Source organism: Prionailurus viverrinus, chromosome D3 (genome assembly GCF_022837055.1).
Source record: "Prionailurus viverrinus isolate Anna chromosome D3, UM_Priviv_1.0, whole genome shotgun sequence".
Taxonomy (NCBI): domain Eukaryota; kingdom Metazoa; phylum Chordata; class Mammalia; order Carnivora; family Felidae; genus Prionailurus; species Prionailurus viverrinus.
In genome coordinates, this window is record NC_062572.1 from 88,162,431 (window position 1) to 88,171,579 (window position 9,149).

Consider the following 9,149-nt stretch of genomic DNA (forward strand, 5'->3'; position numbering starts at 1 on the left):
TATTAAGATATGCTAGGTTTGACCCTTCTTCCTTCTCCCCACCAAAAACCAAAAAAACCCGATGACTTTAGTTGAAAAACTGTGGAAACTGTGGAGCATCGTGTAAGAAGAATATTAAAACCATATCAGGTATATGGAAGTCTTGTCACCTGCCATATACCGCTGTTTAAAACTAATTTATTGTTTTTTGGTTTTTTGTTGTTTTAAATCTAGCTGAGTCTTAAGTAAATTGGCAGGCATCGTTAGTTATTTTATCTCTAATTTAGTCGCTTGGATTGTGGGGCGGGGGGGGGTTGTCCCCAGTACTTTTGTTATTTTTGAAATTCAGTGTTTATTCGCTGCACTATTCTTTAGTGAGTATTTTGGAAGTACCCCATGTAGAAAATGTTTCCATCTCAGATGAAACATACCATTTAAGACATTTCTTCCTTTGTCACTCAGTTTTCCTGTCTCTTACCCGTCAATTAAAAACAAGAGTAAAGGTCTTAGGTCAACCCTAATGGCTTTGTCATTCAGTATCCCTGTTTTTTTGTTTGTTTTTTGTTTTTTTTTTCCCTCTCTGTTTTTTAGGGTCAGAACTGAGAAATACCAAGAAAAGGCACAATGATATCGTGTTATGGTATTTTGCCATAAAGGGGAAAAGGTACTTAATTTTGGTGGAATGTTGATTGTACCTTGTCATAAAGGCTCCTCTTTAATTTTCTGATGTTTTCACCTAATAAGATGGAGTATACTGTAATAATATAATTTAAGTGTTCACTATAAGCTATTTGGATTAAGAACTATTACAGAGTTGTAAACTTATCAAATTAATGCAAGACATTTAAACTATTTTTTTGCAAAACTATTTATTTTTAAACAATTTAAAATATATCTAGGGTGAGTTAAAAGTCCCTGTGCATCTATATTAGATGGCAGGTATTGTCACAGAGTCACTGTGTATTAATAATAAATGTCGAAATGGCTTCTCCATGTTTCTAGAAGCATTTACATGTACTCTTTGTGAGACCATGGTGCACAGAGGTCTTTGGACTGCCCTGAACCCCGTCTTCTTGTGTGGACATAGCCTGTTCCCCACGTGTTCCTCATGATACCATGTGTTCAAGATTTAGCTATTTAGTTTCAAGATTATTTTGATTTTCATCTAATGGTTTTTAAAATCATATTTTGTGTTTTATGGAGGGCAAGTCTAGATGCCGTTCTAATTCAGAAAGCCAGTTTTTTATGTGCTTTTTGTACATTCGTAACATAAAATACTTTAAAATGCCCCATTCTAATCCAGTTTGAAATTGCTAGGGTCTGACAGTGTATCGAGAAAAATAAAAGTATTTGCCAAGAAATTATTTACAAACAAAGGAGTATTGCAGTATTTTCTGCTTTTGTGTAGAGAGAGCCATTTGGCATAGGCAGCACAAGATAATGTGAAAGATCGGCTTTATAGGATACTAAAATAGTCTGCTTAAAAATGGAAGGGAGAAAAGAGAGAAATCTCCATCCCGTAGTTTGGTCTAGAAACCATTTGCGTAAACTTCTGGATTACCCTGAGTGGCAGCTTAGATGACATGGACACAACCTGCAAGTGACATTTAAAGATAGGAGCTCAAGGCAAGAAAGAGAAAACAGGAAAGCTGTATCCTTTTGCCATAGTAAATGAATCAGAGTTGTTTTCTTGAAGATTTCACCACAAAATACAATGGAGGCCAGAAGATAATTCTAGGCTTCCTAGGACACTTTTGTGCATTTTTATAAATAATAAGAAAGCATAGAAAGTACTTGAAAAATATCTCCCTCTTTCTCTTTCTAAGGAAATCTTCTCTTTCTACTTGGTGCAATAATCTGAAAATCTAGAAGGTCAAAAATATATCACAGGAAATGATCATAGAACTAAAAATAGTTTTTAAGGAAACGAGTTACAAGGGCAACCATCTTGCTGTTGAAGAAAATTGTGTGCCAGAAGGCTAAATCGTCGGCGTATTAGGAAATAAACACAAAGTATACCTTACAATTTCTGAGCCAGTATTACTGAAACAGGATAAAAATTACAAAAATCTTAAATAGGTTCTATGCAGTGTCCCTGCTAGTGCTGGGTCTAACTATCTTAATGCTTTCAGAAACGCCAATTTTAATCGTGGACATTTCACATTATATACGAGAGATAATCTACATGAGTGATTCAAAATAGTATATATTAAATCTTAATGGCTGTTCATCGAATGCAAAGTCTTAATTTGAAAATGAAATCACACTACCAGCAAGACAGTTTTGTTGAAAACTCTAATAAGGAACAGTTGCCAGTTCCATAAATAACTTTAAAATTCCAAAATAAAGTATTGGTACGCTAGTAATCACAAATTTGATTTCTTTTAATACTTTTAAAAATCCTATTAGGAAGGGTTTTTTTTAAATAAACGTTCTTTTTATTAATTAGTCATAACATCGTGAATGTGTGGTTGCTGTTTCTGAAAAGTGATCCAAACTCTACATCCAGAGATGATGAAAAATTCTTATAGAATTTTGTAATAAGTATACATGTTGGGTTTAAAGACATTTTATAGTCGTTGGGAGTGCCATGAAATTAATACTTGCAATCCAGATTGCTGTAGTTTACCCTTTTTCTGTATGTTTCAAATCAGGTGTGTACCATTTGTACTGAGAACACCACAGAATGAATTATCCAAAGTCCATTGATTTTAATATGTGTTTTGGTTTGTAAACAAATTATAGTAATTTCTTGCACATTTTTGGAAATTAATTGTATAAGGATTTATGTATCTGCTTCTAGATACAGTGTGTAAATAAAAATTTCGTTCACAAGACCTGCCTTGTAGTTTATTTATATTTAATACCTGGATTACAGAATCTGATTTTAATTAAATCAGGTTAACTAGATAGTTTCTGGATGTCTCATAAACTTGCAGAGACTGGAGGGTAGGGACCAGCAAATTTAGTTTAAAAAAAAAAAAGGCAGAAAAAAAACCAGGAAAAAGTGAAATAGTGTTGCTCACAGGAGAGAGGAAATGAGTTTAGAATCAGCAAATGTTGCTAACATCCTAAAGCCTTTAACATGAAGGCTGGAGTGAACTGACAAACCATAACAAAACCTCTCCTAAACAGACTACTTAACATTAGCACAGTAATAAGACTTCACTAGAAGTTTGTACTGGATGATGAAATGTTTGGATCGTGACATTTTTTTAAATGTCCCTATTGATAATATTTCATAAAAATAGAAGCAGGCTATCAAATTTTCTTTAATACTTTTAACTTTTTCCAGTTACTGGTTCTGAGAGTGTCTTAACCTTCTGAAACCTCTTAAAAATTTTTTTGACTCTTGTCTTTTACATGACTTGTCTTGCTAATGGATGTTTCACATCAGCTTCTCTGTTCCCACTCTCCCTACCCCAAAGCCTTCTCCCCAGAGTCCATGGCCCCCTGTAAGGCCAGGTCTGATGCTGGCAGAGAACCCAGTAGTGGTGGGGTCTGAAAGTATGCATTTCTGAACACAGTGGACTTTGCTGGGGTTACACTTTTTGTCTTAAACTGCATATTCCCTACTTACTACCAGGCAACTTTGCCACCTTCTCTGAGGAGTGAGAGGGTCCTCTTGGCAAAGCCCTCCCATAGGTTGTACAAGCCAAAGAGGTTGGCCAGAGCAGGGGTTGTTTCCAGAGGGTTTACAAACAGGGCCGACTGCCTTATGTAGGAGTCACTTTGGACCATCAGATCCTGTGCTTGGCAACTGGCTTGCAAATAATGGTAAATCTTAAAAGGGAGACTTTTTGGTCATGAGACATGGTTTTCCCCACACCAAGAAAGTTCTAGGAAGTGCAGATCTATATATGAGGCTGCCTTTTTCTGGTCTCTAACTTGGGTCTGTGAGTCTAACAGACACTTAGGACTCTATTACACCAGCCTAGGTCACAAGTGAATTTATAAAGTGTTCTCATTTTAGTAGAATCTTACTAAAGAGAACTTCTGTTGCTTTGTGTAAATAATCTGCTCTTTGGCCCTGCCTTGCCCCTAACAATTTTAAGAGCTGGCATCTCTGATTCCCTTCACTGAGAACTCGTTCTGAAGCCACGTGTTCACCCAGTTCCTTCGCCACGGCGCATTTCTCTCTCCTCGCTGTAGTCCTTGGCATTCTTGTTTTCCGGTGGCTGGCAAGTGGTGAGCATCATTTGGCCCAGAGAATTACCATCCCAGTAGTGGCTGTGGGGTGTAACAATTGCCTAGAAAACCGGTAGATGTGTATCTTTTAACACAGAAGACTGCACTACATGGGTTCTTCTGGAATCAGCAGATGAAACTCGAGAGCTGCGTTTTATATCACCCGCCCCTTAAGAATCATAACAAACATAAATTGTGCTGCCATATCTACTGCTAACACTTAACATATATTTTACATCCTCAAAACAGCCCTATGCAAGGCAGGCACCTTAGCATCATAAAAAAAGACACAAAGGTGAACTTCACAAGGTCACAAGATAGTGACAGAACCAGGTTACAAGTTCATGCCGTTTGGTTCCAAGATCCATGCTGTCATGCAATATGATACACTTCCTCTACTTGGGGTTTCCTATTATTTAGAATGTTTATTTCGGATTGTCATGGGAAAGAACTTCAGCACAAGCAAATGAATTACCTACTGTGGTCTTCTTCAGGCAACTACTCTGTAGCTTAAACAAGATGTTCTGTCTGGGCACTGGCGGGTAACCGTTTATGGGGCCTGACTCAGTGTATCTTATGGGCTTCATCTTTTAATCCTGAGGAAGGGAACTGGCTTTCCCTTGCATGGCCTTGGAAAAGTTCACTGGAAAGAAAACTGCCTAGGGGCGCTTCTGTGGTTCAGTTGGTTGAGCGTCTGACTCTTGATTTTGGCTCAGGTCAGGATCCCAAGGTCGTGGGATTGAGCCCACGCTCGGTGTGGAGGCTGCTTGGGATTCTCTCTCTCCCTCTACAGCTCTGCCCCTCTCCTGCACTAGCACTCTCTCTCTCTCTCTCTCTCTCTCTCTCTCTCTCTCTCTCTCTCAAAACCCCCCCAAACCCTGCCTCATAAGCTAATATAGGAACACGATTTGGTGGAGTTGAATTGTAACTCTTGGGAAGCCTTCTCCACGTGTTTGGTACATAAGGAAAAATGTTCTCTCTGGGTTTTTGGTAATGTATTTGATCACACTGCCTGAGACGTTGTTGTGCCCTGTTGTACCAGGAGTCACAGTTTTATGCTTTATGGCACACAAAAGAATCCACCCTTTCCTTCTCATTTCCCACAACCATGCCCAGCCAGTTCTCTTAAACTTCCTGTCATTTTGTCGCAAGCACATCCTGAACAAGAACTTCCTTCTGGAAGTAGTTCTAACTAGAACTCTGTGTTCTAGCTTCTCGCCTGCACCTTAAGTGGGTAGAAAAAAATCACCAGCTCTGTTCATATGGTAATTGTTAACGATGACTTCAAGGTAAATTCCCCTCCCCACTTCTGGGAAATAGCCACTTATATTATACCTAGCCCAGTATCATTAAAACAGCAATAATCGTGTTGTGACAAACTTCGAATAGTTTCCCTAAACCCTATCAGCACATATGACTAGCCTAGGAAGTTTAGAGAATTAAGACAATTAAGTGAAACTGAAAGTAGCTAAATCCCATTTAAAATGCATGTCAGTGTTTTCTGTGGTGTAAGTCTAACAGGCAATGAATTCTCTCACCTTTTGTGTAACTGAAATGTGTTTATGTTGCCCTTTGGTTTTGAAAGATATTTTCACTGGATATAGAATTCTGGATTGACTTTTTCTTTTCCTCTGTGAGTACTTTTAAAATATCAGGGGCACCTAGATGGTTCAGTCGTTGAGCGTCCGACTTCGGGTCAGCTCATGATCTCACAGTTCGTGGGTTTGAGCCCCGTGTCGGGCTCTGTGCTGACAGCCCAGAGCCTGGAGCCTGCTTCGGAATCTATGTCTCCTTCTCTCTCTACCCCTCCCCTGCTCGCTTCCTGCCTCTGTCTCTCTTTCAAAAACTAAAAAAAAACGTTAATTTTTTTTTTTAATCATTCCATTGTCTCCAGGACCCTGTTATTGCTGATGAGAACTTAGCTGCCATTTGCATTGCTGTTTTTCTGTAAATTATGTGGAATTCTCTCACTCCCCCCCACCACACAGCTTTTAAGATTTTCCCTTCTCTTTTTCTAACCCTTTCTTGTTCTCCTTTCCCTGCACTACTGATAATTTTTGATTGGATGATGAACATAGTGGATGAAACATTTTAGGAACTCTGGGCTGTCACTATTTTCCCCTGAAGGGGGTTAAGTTTTCTTCTGGAAGTCAGCTAGAAAATGGAGAGATCGTGGGGTGCCTGGGTGGCTCAGTCGGTTGAGCGTCCGACTTCAACTCTGGTCAGGATCTCACAGTTTGTGAGTTTGAGCCCCACATCAGACTCTGTGCTGACAGCATAGACCCTGCTTGGGATTCTCTGTCTCTCCCTCTCTCTCTCTCTATTTCTATTTCTATTTCTCTATCTTTCAAAATAAATAAACTTAAAAAAATTTAAAAAAAAGAACCAATTAAAAAAAAATGAATAAATAAAGATTCAGGAGCATTCAAGAGTTCCTGAGGAGCATTAAGGTGAGGACCAGAGAGAGGGGAGGTTATCTGAATTTTGCTACTGGTTTTAACTATATTTACGTTTTAATAAATATTGTCTAAACTAAAATCATATTTAAAAATTCAAAAGTATCTTAATTGAGAATAATGAACAATCTTTCAATAGCTAGCAATTTGCAGATATATGAATTGCACAATAGAAAAACGTTCCTTTGGCATAAAGTTTCCCATAGCATGTACATTGCCCATTTTCATTCAAAAAAAATCGTCTGCAGTAGTGTAAAGATTCTGCTGTGCACAGAATTAACTCTATAGGACAGTATCAGGTGTTGCTTTTACCTTTTGACCCATTGATGAAAATCAAGAAAAGTATTTGTCTTACTGGATTATTTAAAGGGGCAACTTTAATGATAACAATTTTAGGAACTCAGTATTGCCTAATGGGTAGAACTGAAAAAAAAAAAAAGTTTTTCCCCCACTTAGTTAGATGTTTAGTTGTAATGATATTTCTCAGGGGCATATGACCCTGTAATGGTATTTTGGTTTAATAATTCTAGACAAACCCAATCCATAACCAAGAGAACTTTTTCCTCTTTCATTGTCAGTAAATGAATCCACTCTGGATCGAAAACATCCTGTCATTAATTTGCTTTGACTCTGCTCTTGCGGCCTCCATCCCAGGGGTCTTTCAACCCCAACCCAGCCTTTGTTTCACTCCAGAGAGAGAGCATTGTCACTATTTCTGTTTGCGCTTGGGTGTGATGCTCCAGCATCTAACAAAAGTCCTGTTTCAAAAACAAAAATTGATTTTTTTTCAGGGGAGAGATTCAATCCCAAAATATTTCCTCCAGTCGTAGCATATGAATAGATTCAAGCTAAAAGGAAATTTAGGTTGCTGAAATCATTCCATCAGAGGTTAAAATGTACAACCCCTTTTTCCTTCCTTTGGTGGGGCACTGCTCTTCCTTATGGATCTCCAAATGAAACCACTGTAATGAAAAAAAAATGTGGCCAAGCGTGAGGCAAAACTATGCATCTTTGCTGCGACCTTGGGGCTCTGGTGAAAATGTGCTTGCAGGGTCCCTACACATTTACGAAACGATTGTTTTCATGGCTTTGATCCTTTCTGAGCTGGTCTCTCAATTTACCCAATGGCCTCATTTTCACCAGAGAATACCTCTCCAGGAAGCAACAAGATTGTGAAAGGAAACTTTGATCTGTATCCTTTGATTATGGGGAAAAATATAAATGTAATTCACTTATTAGAAACGGTGTAATTTTGGGAGCCTTCAGCTGGCAAGTAGCACCAAGGTGTGGGTCATAGAAGCTTACACTTTGAGGCCTCCCTCAAATCCTGACTGGTTATTTCCCCAGCAGTGATGTTTGATGGTTGGTTCTCATTGCTTCACAAAGTGATTTCGTTTTCTTTTCCTTTCTTTCTTTTTTCTTTTCTTTTTCTTTTTCTTTTTTTTCTTAACTACTTCTGAGGAAGCAGGTTTTCACTGTTTAGAATTTAAAGACAATTGGTGGAATCCAGAAATTCAGCAAATGCCAACTGGAAAGGGAAATCTGAACTTTAGGTTTTAGAACAATTTGGACCAGAGCTTGATTTTATTTTCCTTTCTGCCTTACAGACTGATATTCCTGAGCTTTTATATTGTTTCTAGTCATTTGTGGCTTTTTAAGCTGTCTACAAGTGCCGTGTGATAGGGAGATAAAATGTGAATTCTGCGTTTAACTAAATTAATTTAATTAATAGGCGTCGTTAGCTCAAGGGCATGAAAGAGTCCATCTAAAGTTCATTCAATATGTAACATTGATAAACTGCTAAATTGCTAACCTTCATCATTAATTTATAGGATCTTGGATTTTAACCTTGTTAACTGTTTTAGTTGAAAGGATTTCTCTATACAACCGACTGATAAGACTGTAACAGGGTGGGAATATATTTCTATTGTTCTCAGAGGAAGTTAAAATGCAAGAGGTTTAAATATGCAAGTAACAAAACTCATAGTAAAACTCTGGGTAAAAGAAATAAATGTACTTTTTTTTTTTTTTTCAGTTTTCATTTCCATGTTCGCCTTAGGGTAAAAATTCAATTTTAATATCGTAATGTTGGTTTCTATTCAGCACTTGTGGGAGAAATGAATATGCTGGGACCCAGAGGTTGAATATATATTAAGATAATCTGTTTGAATTTTAGTAATTTTAATAATCTGTATGAATTTTTCAATTGCATTTCTCACCAACTTACAGATTAGTAAACTTTATTTTTCATTTAAGTAGATTACAGCACAAAGTTCTGGAGCAAATTTGCTAATAGGCTAGCTCTTTCATGACACTGAGTCAGATATTATATGTTTATAGCTCTCATTTTAGCAATTAATCATAGACTGCTTAACTGTTCACTGTAAAACTGTCTGATTCCCACAGGAGATTATAAAGTCCTGGAGAGTAAGGTTATAACATTGCCATATTATCCAGTGTCTGGAACTTGATTACTTTCTTTAAAACTTTACTAAAAGTAATAATAATTTTCATTAACAGGCACAT